The following is a 14,139-nucleotide window of genomic DNA, read 5'->3' on the forward strand; positions in this document are numbered from 1 at the left end:
TAAGAATGCAAACTTAAATTGATTATAGTCTATTATCAATTCAGGTTAAGAAACTAGTGTTGCTTGCATCCTATTTTAAAAAGGCATTTATTTTTATAATCTACTAAAATGCAACAAAAAAAGGGTTTGATTCTATTAATTTTGTCTTTTTTATTGCACTTTGGCAGCAGATTCCTGTGTAGCTTCAGATCTGAGTTGTTTTATTAGTAAGCCTAATTTTAATGGCAAAGAAAGGGTTCAGAGTATTTTCTTTTCCCCTGTGTTATATGTGGCAGCACTGTTCAATGTTTCTTGAAAACATTACCCACTGTAGTATGTGACGTGTCGTGTGAATAAACTCAAACTCTGTATCAACATTGTTGTGTAACTTCAGTTAAATACTTGTATGTAGATTAGGAAGAGGTAAGATAAAGCATCTGCAGTATTTTATGAAGTATTAATCGTACAAAGGTCAGTTTTATACAAGTAGAAGTGTGTATTTACCTGGTAGTAGGCTGTCAGTAATGGCTATGCCTCTCTATCTGGACTGGTAGATCTCGGCAGACTGGCAACTTTAAAAGTAGCTCTCGGTTCAAAAAAGGTTGGGCACCCCTGACCTAGGGCAAAAAAAAGTACTCATTATGCACAATGGCCCATCTAAGAATAATACTGATGGGAAGCAGCAGGCGGTTAGAGAAATGAGAACTCCTCTCCTCTGAGCGGTCATTTTAAAGAGACGTCCATTAATGATGACAGGTCAGGAGGCACACAGCCCTCTGTCTGATGGACAGATGTGTTCATGACGACTTCTATATTTACTTGTAATTCATTCACAGTGCGGTATAATGAGACAATAACAGGCTACAGATGCGGACACACACACACACACATATATATATTTATATAAATATATACCATTTCAGAATCAAACAGAGCTCTCATAATAACGTAACACTATCAGAGACTGGATATATATCTCCCCCCTCTCTGGTCGCTACAATGAGGGAAATAAATTACGGGCCAAAAGTTTTATTTACAAGTATTAAAAGTAAGCAGAGGACACCAAACCAACTGAGACCTGTCTGTCCGCTGCATATAATCAGGCTACAGCCGTTGTGTATTTTATTATGTGAAGCACTAAATGGTTTTAGACAAATATCGACTCTTTGTTTGTAGATATCTACTAAACTACAGCAAATACAGAGAGTAATGTAGGCCTGTTATACTGAGTGATATATATTTTACACACTGCTCTGCTTTCTGCACGGACCTCACAGCTGTTCTCTCTGTAAACATCGCGTTGCGATCATGGTTGCGATGAGAGCAGTTAATACAATAATATCCAGGGGATGCATGCAGAGCTGTCATTGGCTGAGATCAATCCGGCCGTGCGTCACGACTCTTTAGAGGCTTCTTAATACTCAAATTTCCCCTCCTCGGCCGTGTCTCAATTCAGGGGTTGTATCCTTCGGGGTACGCACCCTACTCGGTCGACGCAGGATGCGGCCGACGAGACCGCGTGGGCTGGACCGAGCGGCCTATACGAAATGAGACGGTCTAGCCTACGGAGCGCTTCGTATTTACGTCACGTGATACGCGCTGTTCGGTTGCGTTGCTCCAGCAGCCTGCTAGCAAATTAGCTGAAAAGGATCCAGAAACTTTACTTTTACATTTTTTGGAGATCACCGTCGGAGATTAAATAAAGAGAACCATCGCCAGGTAAATAAGATGAAGCTGTTCCTTTAGCCCCCAGTAATGTTACATTAGTATAAGTTAACAAGTACATTATATATAGCTGATGTGTAATTTAATCATATTATTTAATATATTTAAAATAAGTCTTAATTTTTCTAAAACAATATGTTTTTTAAAGGAATCTTAATAGCTGTCATTATAACAGTTTATATTCTCCTTCTTCCCCTAAACCTGTCCAGATGATGTCCCACTGACCCCAGGTCAGCAGCACCGAGATTCGAGATCCTTTGATGTGTGTTATAACTTATAACCAACCCGGTATCACGGCAAGACGTGAACATGTGACGATTTACCATGCTGGGAGACGTGAACATGTCACGGTTTCGTCCCCTTCAAACGTGACAGCTACACGGTATTGTTAACCCATGTTAACCAGTGGAGATTAACCGGAAATACCAAGCAAATGCTACCCCGACGTAATGATTTATTTTTTAATAGTCACACTCGATTACAGCGATTTTCTTGTTGCCCCAGCTGGTCGACACCTCTTTTAGCATAAACAAAGGCTACATTAATGTATTAAATCGATGTTAATCCATGCGTGTGGATGTGGAATTAACGGACGTGACGTTGTGCGATTGAGTTGCCAAGCAACAGCTTCGGTTCATGTTAATTTACAAACTATTCAACTACAACTGTAGTTATATTTAAAAACATGTTAGAAGGTCTCACGAAATACTTTAATGCACATTAAAATGTAAATGTGAAGGAATGTGTGTATAACAAAATACATCGGTCATTAAACGAAACCGGAAACCGACGTAGGCAAGATCCTCAGCTCGATGATTGGATGGTTATCCGCAATGCATGCTGGGATTTGGTGTTTATGTGATGTGAAATCTGAAAACGTTTTTTAAAAATACAATAATACTTTATTCCGAGTGTGCTTGCTTTTCTCTTTGAAAGTCATCACATAACGTCATTGTAATACACGGTTCGGCGGCATTAAATATGACATATCTGCCGTAGTTCTCTATTTATAGAGCCCTGCTGAGAAGACTTCTGGACAAACAGGAGAACTGCCGCCAAAACTGAAAACGTGACGTGGATCATAAATATATAAGCAATTATACAACATCTTACATTTATTTTCACACAATGCGTCTCCTTGCAGTATCAACACTAATTCGGCTGACTTTTATATTTGATCCAATTGGTAGATAGGCTGTATTTACACCATAACCGTGCAGAGCTGATAGAAAGGGACACCTGGTGGTCAAAGCACGTTATTGAATTGTATTGTTTTATTTAAAGCTCGACAGCTTTAATATGACCGCTCAGAGGAGAGGAGTTCTCATTTCTTTAAACGTCTGCTGCTCCTCTCTCCTCGGTTCCCCTCCCCGGTCCTCCGCTCGCATCTCCTGTGGGCGGGACTAAAGAGGCTTCTCAATACTCAAATTTCCCCTCCTCGACTCCCCTCCTCGGTTCCCCTCCTCGAGACTTAGACCCGCCCACAGGAGATGCGAGCGGAGGACCGAGGAGGGGAACCGAGGAAAGAGGAGGGGAAGCAGCAGACGTTTAAAGAAATGAGAACTCCTCTCCTCTGAGCGGTCATTTTAAAGAGACGTCCGTTCATTATTACGTGGCAACAGCTGCATCAGCTGTCGAGTGTTTTGTCATAGCGCTGTATTTTATAATCTCTGTTAGATCAGCGGAACATTGTTCCCCCACATATTTACTTTGAATTAATTGAGAGTGCGGTATACCGTATAATGAGACAATAACAGGCACAGATGCGGACACACACACACAAATATATTTATATAAATATATACAATTTAAAGTATGAGAGCTCAGCACTCTCATAATAACGTAACACAATCAGAGACTGGATATATCCCCCCCCCCCCCCTCTCTTTGGTCGCTGAAATTGGGAATTGAAATTACGGGCCAAAAGTTGTATTTACAAGTATTAACTTGTAATAATAATAAGTCACTTACAATTTTCCGTGAGATCAGGGAGCAGATATATAAGATGGAAGTTTCCCTAACATACAAAGCCATGTTAGGGAAACTTCCATCTTATATCTGCTCCCTGATCTCACGGAAAATTGTAAGTGGCTACTGCCTGAGATCGAATGCATTTTATTAAATGTGCCAACTGCTAGGACTGTTTTAGGGAAGACAGCTTTTCGATGCGCAGTTCCTCTGTCTTGGAATAGTATGCAAATTAAATGGAAACTGAACAATCTGGTGCCACTAAATGTTTTTAAAGCTCGGTTGGATGCTACTCAATCGGAAGCTATTGGTACCTGTTTATGTGGATAATTATGTAAATGATGCTGTATGATGTCCTTTTGTTGTTCTATTTATGTTTTTATGTTTCATGTGGAACTACTTGAGCAGGTCTCCCTTGAAAAAGAGATCAATGATCTCAATGGGATTTATCTGTATAAATAAAGATTTGAAATTAAATTAAATTAAAAGTAAGCAGAGGACACCAAACCAACTGAGACCCGTCTGTCCGCCGCATCTACGCACTGTACAACACACACCTACATACTGTACCACACACACACACACACACACACACACACACACACACACACACACACACACACACACACACTTACAGCTCCTAAAGCATAATCAGGCTACAGCCGTTGTGTATTTTATTATGTGACGCACTAAATGGTCTTAGAAAAATATCGACTCTTTGTACTACAGCAAATAAAGAGAGTAATGTAGGCCTGTTATACTGAGTGATATATTATACACACTGCTCTGCTTTCTGCACGGACCTCACAGCTGTTCTCACTGTAAACATCGCAACGCGATGAAAGCAGTTTCTAAAATAATATCCAGAGGATGCATGCAGAGCTGTCATTGGCTGAGATAAGTCCGGCCGTGCGTCACGCCTCCACCGTTCCCGGAAATGCATCCGAAAATGAACCACAATGACTTTTACCTTCTCAATGGCTGGGAAAGGAAACACCTCGCTTTTGGAAGTGCAAGCATTCATGCATTATTAACTGCAAACCCGACGCGAAAGTACTTACCCCCGTCAGGCAAACTAGACCGAAGAAGTATGATCGTCTTGGTCTTATTGTTAGCGGGAGACATCCATCTGAATCCGGGCCCGGTGCAGACAAGAAGCCAGTCCTGCAGGCTCGAGGAGCTAACATCACAATTAGCATCAGAACTAGCATCTCTTCCGCTGCAACAACAACTACGCGACGACAACAGAGACCGTGGAGACAGCGGAGACCAAGGAATAAACGGAGACTTCGAGATTCCCCCGGGGACGCCTCGGCAGACAGACACGCACGAGGCAGTGACGAGAGGAAGAGAACCGAGATCCGAGGGAACAAATATCCGCCATGTTGTTAGCCACCCTGCTAGCATATCAACGGCTAAAGCTACAACGGAGCCTCCCTCCCCCCACCACCCCACCTCTCCAAACACCACGGCAAGCCGGTTGCTGTAACGGACAAAGACAAATATCTGCAAGCTGACGACATTGTGCATTTAAGCAACAAAAATGGACTACATATTTTTCATCTGAACACTAACAGCCTGAGACACAAACTGGCTGAACTCAGGCAGCTATTCATGAACGGTAAGGCAAGCATATTATGCTTTTCTGAGACCAAATTGGACAATAGACCTATCGCTAAGCCACGCCCCCTTTGAAAACTCGGACAAACAAAGCCGACCGTGAATGACTGTTGACAATGGCCGCGGGGGGAGTTCAAGTTAAAAATAACATTAAAATAGAAGAAAGAGCTAATAAAAGCAACAGCAGATGAAAGTTAACAGTTAAAAGCAAGAGTAAAAAGGTAGCCATGTATTTCTTTATATCAAATATCTAATCTTGTTGCCTGTCGTGTGTAGTGATGACTGTTGTGTAACCATTGAAATGATAATATGATGTTGAATGTTAGCAGTGGTGGTCACTACATTAAATCTATAACTATAACTGTCCTTGTTGGTCATCATTTTCACTGTTATGCACCTGGCTGACTGTAGCGTTACCTTTTTTTGGGTGAGGGTCTGTGTCTTTTCGGAGCAGCACACACGAGAGCCCGGATGGGATCTGGATATTCCAGAGTTGGCTTCCCATCTCTGAAGTGCTTTGAGGTGAAAAGACAGTTGGCAAAAGTTAGCTAAAAACACCAGCTAACTAGCGAGGACGAAAAGTCAGATAGCAAACGTTGATGTTGATAACACTGTAGCTAGTTAGCTGGCTAACAAGTTGGCAGCTAACGTTAGCTAGCTGGGCTGGATATACGCTAGCTAGTTGGCAGTCAAAGTCAATCGTTAGCAAACTAATAGTTTGGTCTACGTTTTTAATACATGCCGTCAAATATGATGTCTTTATGAATTGACCTTACCTTTGAGCAAACATAAGTGTCCTTGGTAATTGTCTTCACATTCAGTTGTGTATGTGGTCGACGACACAGCATAATCCACCGCTTTCATTTGTCGAGTTTTGTTTTGGGCTTCGGAAAAGGTACGAAATATACTCCTCCATCCAGTCTTTCAGGGTACCTGGTGTCCGAATTACAGGTACCCCACGCACAGCGTTTCACCATCAGATATTAGCTAGATAATAAACATAGAAACTGAACTCTTCACAGTGGTTTCGATCACAGACGTCTGGTTTTGGTTTGATGCGCCCACAAACGGCTTTTCTGGTGATGTCCGAGTTTTCTGCCAGGAGGGATTTTCGCTGTGATATGATTGGACAAATTCTATTTGGGGCGTGGTTTAGCGATAGGTCCATTCCATTACAGATTCAGAGATTGAAATGGAAGATTATCTTGTAGTGAGAAGGGACAGGAACGTGAATGGAGGTGGTGTCTGCATGTACATGCATAAAGACACCAATTTCAAAAACCGTACTGACCTGCATTATGAAAATATTGAATCTGTGGGTTGAAATTCTTTTTGACAATGCTAAATCTGTAATAGTGGGGACAATCTATAGACCACCAGAACAGAGTGACTTTTATGATACATTAGATGGATGTTTGGCTGATGTGGGGGATGTAGAGACAATTATTATTGGAGACTGGAACACGGATATGCAACGTAAAGACACGTCCGTCTTCAAGTCCTTCAGTAGGATTTGTGATCTGCACGGCTTCAGCCAGCTAATCACCCAACCCACCCGGGTATGTGAAACAACACAAACTACCATTGATCTCATTCTGACCTCTGACAAGTCCAGGATCTCCAGTAAAGGGGTTATAGCATGCGGTTTAAGTGATCATTATATGATATTCTGTACCCGCAAAAAGCTAAAACAAAGGGCCGGCTGTCACAAAACAGTCATATCTAGAGACCTCAAAAACTACTCTAGCGAGGCCTTTAACCTAGAACTGGAGAACCTGGACTGGTCAGATGAGCTCAGTGGTACACAAGTTGAAGAAACATGGCTTGGTTTCAAAAATAAATTCTCTGCAATACTCAATGATTTGGCCCCCCTAAGAACAACCAGGGTAAAAAATCGCGCTGAGCCGTGGATGCACTCCGGCATACTGACCGCCATGAAAACCAGAGACAAAAAATGCTCATAGTTTCATAAAAGTCAGTCAATGCTTTCCAAAAGCACGAGCAGTGAACTCCAGGCCCATGTGACTGAACTAAAAATTGAAAGAAACAGACTAAGAAATGACGTAAGCTCCATGATCAAAACTGCCAAAAAGAATTTCATCAATGTCAAAACTGAGGAAAACAAAAATAAACCCCGTGAACTTTGGAAATTACTCAATAACCAGCTTGGCTGCAGTAAAAAACTCAAAACGAGATTTTCTAACTTAAACATAAAGACAGATAACATGCTCATCACAGACAAACTGGATGTGGCCAAGTACTTGAACATTTTTTTCACAAACATAGCCACAACTCTTGTAAATAAATTACCCTCCCACTCAGGGCTTTTTGGAGTAGATCACATCATGACCTACTACAAAAACCTAGGGGTACGCAAAGATGATTTCAGTCTAGCAAGGGTAACAACAGCAGAGGTACTCATTAAACTGAGCGCCCTCCAACCTAACAAGGCCACTGGCCACGACAATATCCCCTCCAAATTCCTCAGAGACACAGCAACTGCCATCTCACCAGTCATAGCTCACATAATTAACCTCTCCATAAAACAGGGAAAAGTACCCAAAGACTTCAAAATTGCAAGAGTAACCCCCCTGCACAAAAAGGGCAGCAAATTGGACCCAGGCAACTACCGCCCTGTTTCTATACTTACCTCCATCTCGAAAGTCATGGAAAAAATAGTATATGAACAGGTCGAAAAGTACCTCGCGGAAAATAAACTAATCTATGAATTTCAATCTGGCTTTAGAACATCCCACTCTACTGACACATGCCTTCTTTATTTGAGCGACCACATCAAACAAGAGGTGGACGAGGGCAAGTACTGCGGCATGGTGATGCTGGACCTACAAAAGGCTTTCGACACTGTCAATCACCCCATTCTGATTGACAAGCTAAAAGCAATTGGTTTTGATAAACTATCGGTGAGCTGGATGCAATCCTACCTGGAGGGGAGAGAACAGATGGTGGAGGTAAACGGTACTCTGCCCCCCCCCCCCTCCCAGTGAGCTGTGGTGTTCCACAAGGAAGCATATTAGGTCCGTTACTGTTCCTAATTTATGTAAATGACATGTCATCAGCATGTGACTGCAACTTGTTCCTGTTCGCGGACGACTCAGCCCTGCTGGTCTCTGACAGGAACAGGTTGCAGGTTGAAAAAACCCTCAGCTCCGAGCTCGGCAGAATCTGCACCTCGCTCGCCGATAATAAATTATCATTACACCTGGGTAAAACAGAGTCCATTCTCTTCGGTTCGAAACATAATCTCAGCAAATCCGACGACTTCTCAGTTGCAGTGGGCGACATTATTGTCACAAGTAAGAAGGAAATTACATACCTAGGATCTATTCTTGAGGCAAACCTCTCCTGTGACAAAATGGCATCCAATGTAATACAAAAAGTCAATCAAAGAACTAGATTCCTATACCGGATCTCCTCTCTGGTAAACAAAAACACCCTGAAAACTCTGGCAGGAGCACTCATTCAAGGGTACTATGACTATGCTTGCACGTCATGGTACCATAGCACCTCCAAGGCGCTAAAAATAAAACTTCAAACATCGCAAAATAAACTGGTCAGACCACTGCTTGACCTTTCATCTAGAACCCACCTCACCTCTGCCCACTTTGACAACCTAGGATGGCTTAGAGTAGACGACAGAGTACAGCTACTTGCAATGGGCCTGGTCTACAAGATCCACTACACCTCTATGGTACCCATGTACATGTCAAAATTCTTCCCAAAGGTCAAGGAATACCATGATCATAACACCAGAGGGAGCTCCACAAATCATGTGAAACCCAGATTTGGCACAAAAAAGGGGGAATACACGTTTCGCAATTATGCCACATCAAGGTGGAACGCTCTTCCCACAACTGTAAAGGAAAGTAAAACTATACTTACCTTCAAAACCCTCTCTTAAAGAGCACCTTCGGGGGAGAGCATTGCAAAACTGGCCCCGGTAATGGTACAAATCTCAACCTGTCGTTCAATGGACAGCTTCCCCCCCCCCCCATCTATGTATATACTCGCATTTTAGACTCTGTTACTAACTGTATATCTGTAGACTTGGTATGTCTTAAATGTCCGGTTAGGATGTATTAGAACGAAATCTAAAATGAAAATTGTAAACAAGCAATCTGTATGTAAAAAAACCACCTGTATGTAAATTGTAAATAAGCCATCTGTATGTCAAATATGTCTTATATGTCTATATGTCTTAAATGACATGATGAATTGGAAATGGGAGACCCTGATGTAAACAAGACGAAAGTCTTTCTCTGGTCTGCATCCCCTTAACAATTGTATGTTTTGAGCTGTACTGTACTGTACCCAATATACAAGCTGTTAATAAACTTTTCAATCAATCAATCAATCCGCGGAGGAGCCGTGGAGGAACCATCAGTGTATCCTCGGTTATAGCTCCTCCAGAGAGCCTCCTCGACGCTCGATGCTCGGTCCTCGAAGTGCATTTAGAGAAATTAGATGTCCTTCAACATGGCGCGCTGAAATTCATTTCCGGGTCACTACCGGAGGACCGAGGAGTCGAGGAGGGGGATTTGATGAAATGAGAAAGGGCCAAGGAAACCTGAAACTCTGGATCCACCGGTTCAGCAACAACAAATCTGTTGTTGCTGAACCGGTGGATCCAGTTCCTCTTCTGATTCCTTTTGAACAACCTTCAGATTATTCCACTAGGTCAAAAAAATTCAGGCTACAAGTAATCTGGTTACAGCTACATCTTTTCATGCCTTGTGACCAATTTTGTATTTGATTTGAACACATGTCCTCAAGATTATTATTATTATTATTATGACAACTGGTAGGAAGTGAAATGATCCTTTTTGTACATGTATATTTCATATTTACTTTATATACCAGCACGTATCTCTATATTAATGTTTCACAACAATGAATGTTTGCTGATTGAAGCCAGTTGACTTGTATTTGTGTTTGTGAATCTTCTTTTTGTGAATTAGATTTAACTTAAGTCAGGGGTGTCAAACTCAAATACACAGTGGGCCAACGTTAAAAAATGGGTACTAGTCGAGGGCCGGACTGGTTCAATGTTTATTGCAAAACTTATTGAAATTAATTTATTGCACATATTAAACCTGGAACTAACAAAGCTTAAATGATTGCCTATAAAACAACATTAAACATTAAATAATCAGTTGCATTCATTTCTTATGGCTCTATCTGCAGCTTTTCCGGAGTCATTTCTTATGATCACATTTTTCCACAGGCCAACAACAGCTTCAACAAAACTATTTCCCTCAAAGAAAAAACAAACACTCCCTGTTGTCTCCAGAAACAAAGTGCAGAAGGAAACATCCATTAAACTCAGTTTGCTCTGTGATGCTAGTTCAAGCAGATACTTGGCATCTCATCTTGGGTGCAAGGTCATCAATGTTTGGGCTCAGGCTCTGAGCTGAGGAGACCCTCAGGATGGAGTGAAGGTGTGCGTGCAATATACCGGCGGGCCAGATCTAATAGTAATTAGAAATTATCCTGCGGGCCGAAGTTAAATCCACCAAGGGCCTGATTTCGGTCCACATGGACTAACTACTTGAGTTTGACACATGTATCTTAATGGCTGCATTATTTAGGTTTATTCTAATAGCACCAAAACACCACAAAAGAACAAGTACCTATTCCTAGTTATAAAAGCAGCAATAATTCAACTGATTACAAGGACTTTATTAAGAGATGTTAACTTAATGAAGTTGAACTGTAAGGATATAGTACATTTAATTGGAAGTGGATATATGGCTTAGAAAAACATACATTAGAAATCTGGTATATATATCTTTGATAAAAGAGGGGAAATTATGCAACCCACAACATTACTCATGATTCTCCGTTTGGATATGGCAATTACTTATCCAAATATATATTGATCTAATAATGGTAGTTTTTTTGTTGTGTATGCCCGGTGACAATATCCAAATCCAGATGTAAGATGGCTGATATTTTCCTATTGTATTTACAACCTATTGTGCTGAGTTGACCTGAAGTCATACAGGTAAAGCGAGCACTAATACAGAAATGATTCACTAATGCTCCACCACATAACAGTTGTGTGATTATTGCCACCTCCAGGTTGGTTGCTGATATGATTTTATTTTACTGGTGGTGTCAGTGTTTGACCTGATCAGCAGATGGCAGTATTGATATTCAGTGCAATTGAAGAAAACCTGGCAAAAGCACATCATGAGACCAGACTACTTTATGTGCATGTGATTGTGAGGGGTTTGCAAGAACTATAATCAACCTATTGTACAATTATACAACACGTTTAAGCATATACAACTGCATTTCTTCTCGAGGAAGAAAAAAACCCATTTCCTATTAACATAAAGTCACTCAACTGTACAGACAGGCACCATGAGAATAATGTAGAAATATAATATGGATTACAATTGATGGTATGCTTTAGGGACGAGATAATGATCAACATGTTAATTGGAGGTGTTTTACATCTCAGCTGGGCGTGGAGGACCTGTGGGTTCTTGAAATGAATATGTCTTAATTGTGGCAGGTTGCTTGACATTTGAAAAGTCCGATGATCCCTTTCATTCTTGACAACCATTTGCATTTCCATCTTTAAGGTCAAATGGATATGAATAATACATTAAGGAGGTTCTTAAGCTCACAGCCAGCTATACCTATCCACAAAGGCACCAGCTGAGTGTTGCTAAGCTCAGTGAATGCTACAGAAACAATCAATTAATACCACTTTGGGAAACCACATGTGAAGCAATCAAAGCATCCTGGCATTAATGGCAATATAAGGTCATGATTCAATGGAAGCTATAGGAACAGTCTTTTCTAATTAGTTTGATCAAGTCTATCACTCTCAGCTAGTTTTTATTGTGTGAATCAGACTAAACGGGGCAATCGAGTGTGTGTTTCTAGGTTTTCATTATCAAAAGTGTTCAAAACATTTTGTAGATTTTTCTCAAATGAAAGTTCTCTGTGCAATATTACTACGCATGTGAACTATCAAAGGGTTAACCTGGAATAAATTCAAGATCAAAGGAAGGCCCAAAAAAAGAACCTTGGCAGGAGATTGGAAGAATTTAATGAGCAAAAATTAACATGTATTAAATCTGACCTCGTGCTTACATGGCAGATGTTGAGTGGAGCAGCAACCAGATACGTTAATAGGCGTGTTACATTTTGAGGGGAGCCTGGGAACTGCCTATGCTTTCAACAAAACATATATTACATATTTCATATATCAAATTGTGCTAAGATCATCATGTTTTAACAAATGTCATGATATTTATTTCAATAAAGAAGATTTTAAGGGGAGGGAATTGTATTACATAGAGAAAAGATTCCTCCTATATTCAGCACATTTGAAGTCATTCACTTGGGGGCTGAGTTTCATAATAAGGCTACTGTCTTAGGGGAATAGCATGGGATAGTATAGCCTTGAGGAGACAGATTTGCTGGCTGTTTTGACAACTCATTACCTGTAATTTCAGTGACGGATCGGTGGAGTGGCTCAGACTAGGCATCCGTGGCACCAGAGAAGCTGTGTGGTTTGTGCTTGGAATGATGTAAGATACAACGGCAAATAAGCAAAGATTTATTATGGCTAATGATTGCTTAAAAACAGAGCCGGGGAGACTTGACAGTTTGGTGCCACTTTACCAAGAGTGGTGGAGTTGGGGCAGAAACGGAAACACATCCTTATTTCACCTTTCTGTACTTCCAGAAGAGTGTTTATTAGAGAGATAACTCTGTCTAATGACACTCACGATTCATTCTGACACACAATTTAACAGTACATTGATGATAAATACTATCTAATAAATGCATATCAGTAAAATACTTCATTTAATTTGTCAATACTAAGATAATAACTGTGGCATTTAAGTTTATTAATTAACCCAGAGTGCTCTTTTGGTACAGTTTGCCTCATAGTGCTGTCTAATATCTGGAAATGCATTGTTAAAAAGTAAAGTTTCCCTGTACTGTAGATCTCCCTGTGCGTAAGTTCTTGGTTACGTTTCTAAGTTTGTAGAAAAGGAAAGGTGCGGGGGGTTGTATCAGTTGGGCTTGTCCATGCCTGCCCCCCCCCCCCACGCCATAATTGGTCCATCCCTGGCACTACTCCTCATCTCTAAAGCCACCAAAAACTGTAACCTACCTTGTGTATTTTTCACTAATTGAATCGCCTAATGAGGTCCCCAGGGCTCCATGCCATTACCTCTGAGTTAATTAAAGCCTAAGCAGTATGCCAAACGGTGAATAAAGATGCAGTGAAAGTGCAAGAGGGTTCTCTGGGATGGGATGGGGCTGACCTGCTTTTCTGTCATTGTTGTGGGACGTTATATTCCAAGAAGGAGCAGATGTCTATTATTTTTTTATTTGTATTTATTTTAGGCATCACATTTTGTTACCCTGGTTCAGGCACTTATTTTCCAGTGTGGTTAGCCTAATTCTGCTTTATTAAACATTAAACTCACTGCCACCATCAGCAAGGATTTTATGAAGATGTACAACTAAAGCAGATCGCAGAAGACTACAAAATGGCAGGTGTGTTATGGATTTCTATTCAATTAGGCGTGGCTGTAATACAATTATACTGCTCATTAAATGTACATTTGTAACACCTACAAAACACAGTTATCGACGTGTTATGGACTGTGGTCACTCGTGTGGGAATATTAATCCAAACCACATAACCTTGTTAAATGACAAAAACACGGGCTGATAGAACGTGAAAAGACAAAAAGAGACATTTCATTTAAGAAACAATTTCAAATGTTTATTTAACACATGTCAAAGAAGGGGCACACACTCGTGAATTGAAAAGGGTGGGGGGGGGGGGGGGGG

The sequence above is a fragment of the Gymnodraco acuticeps genome, unplaced genomic scaffold (genome assembly GCF_902827175.1).
Source record: "Gymnodraco acuticeps unplaced genomic scaffold, fGymAcu1.1, whole genome shotgun sequence".
NCBI lineage: Eukaryota > Metazoa > Chordata > Actinopteri > Perciformes > Bathydraconidae > Gymnodraco > Gymnodraco acuticeps.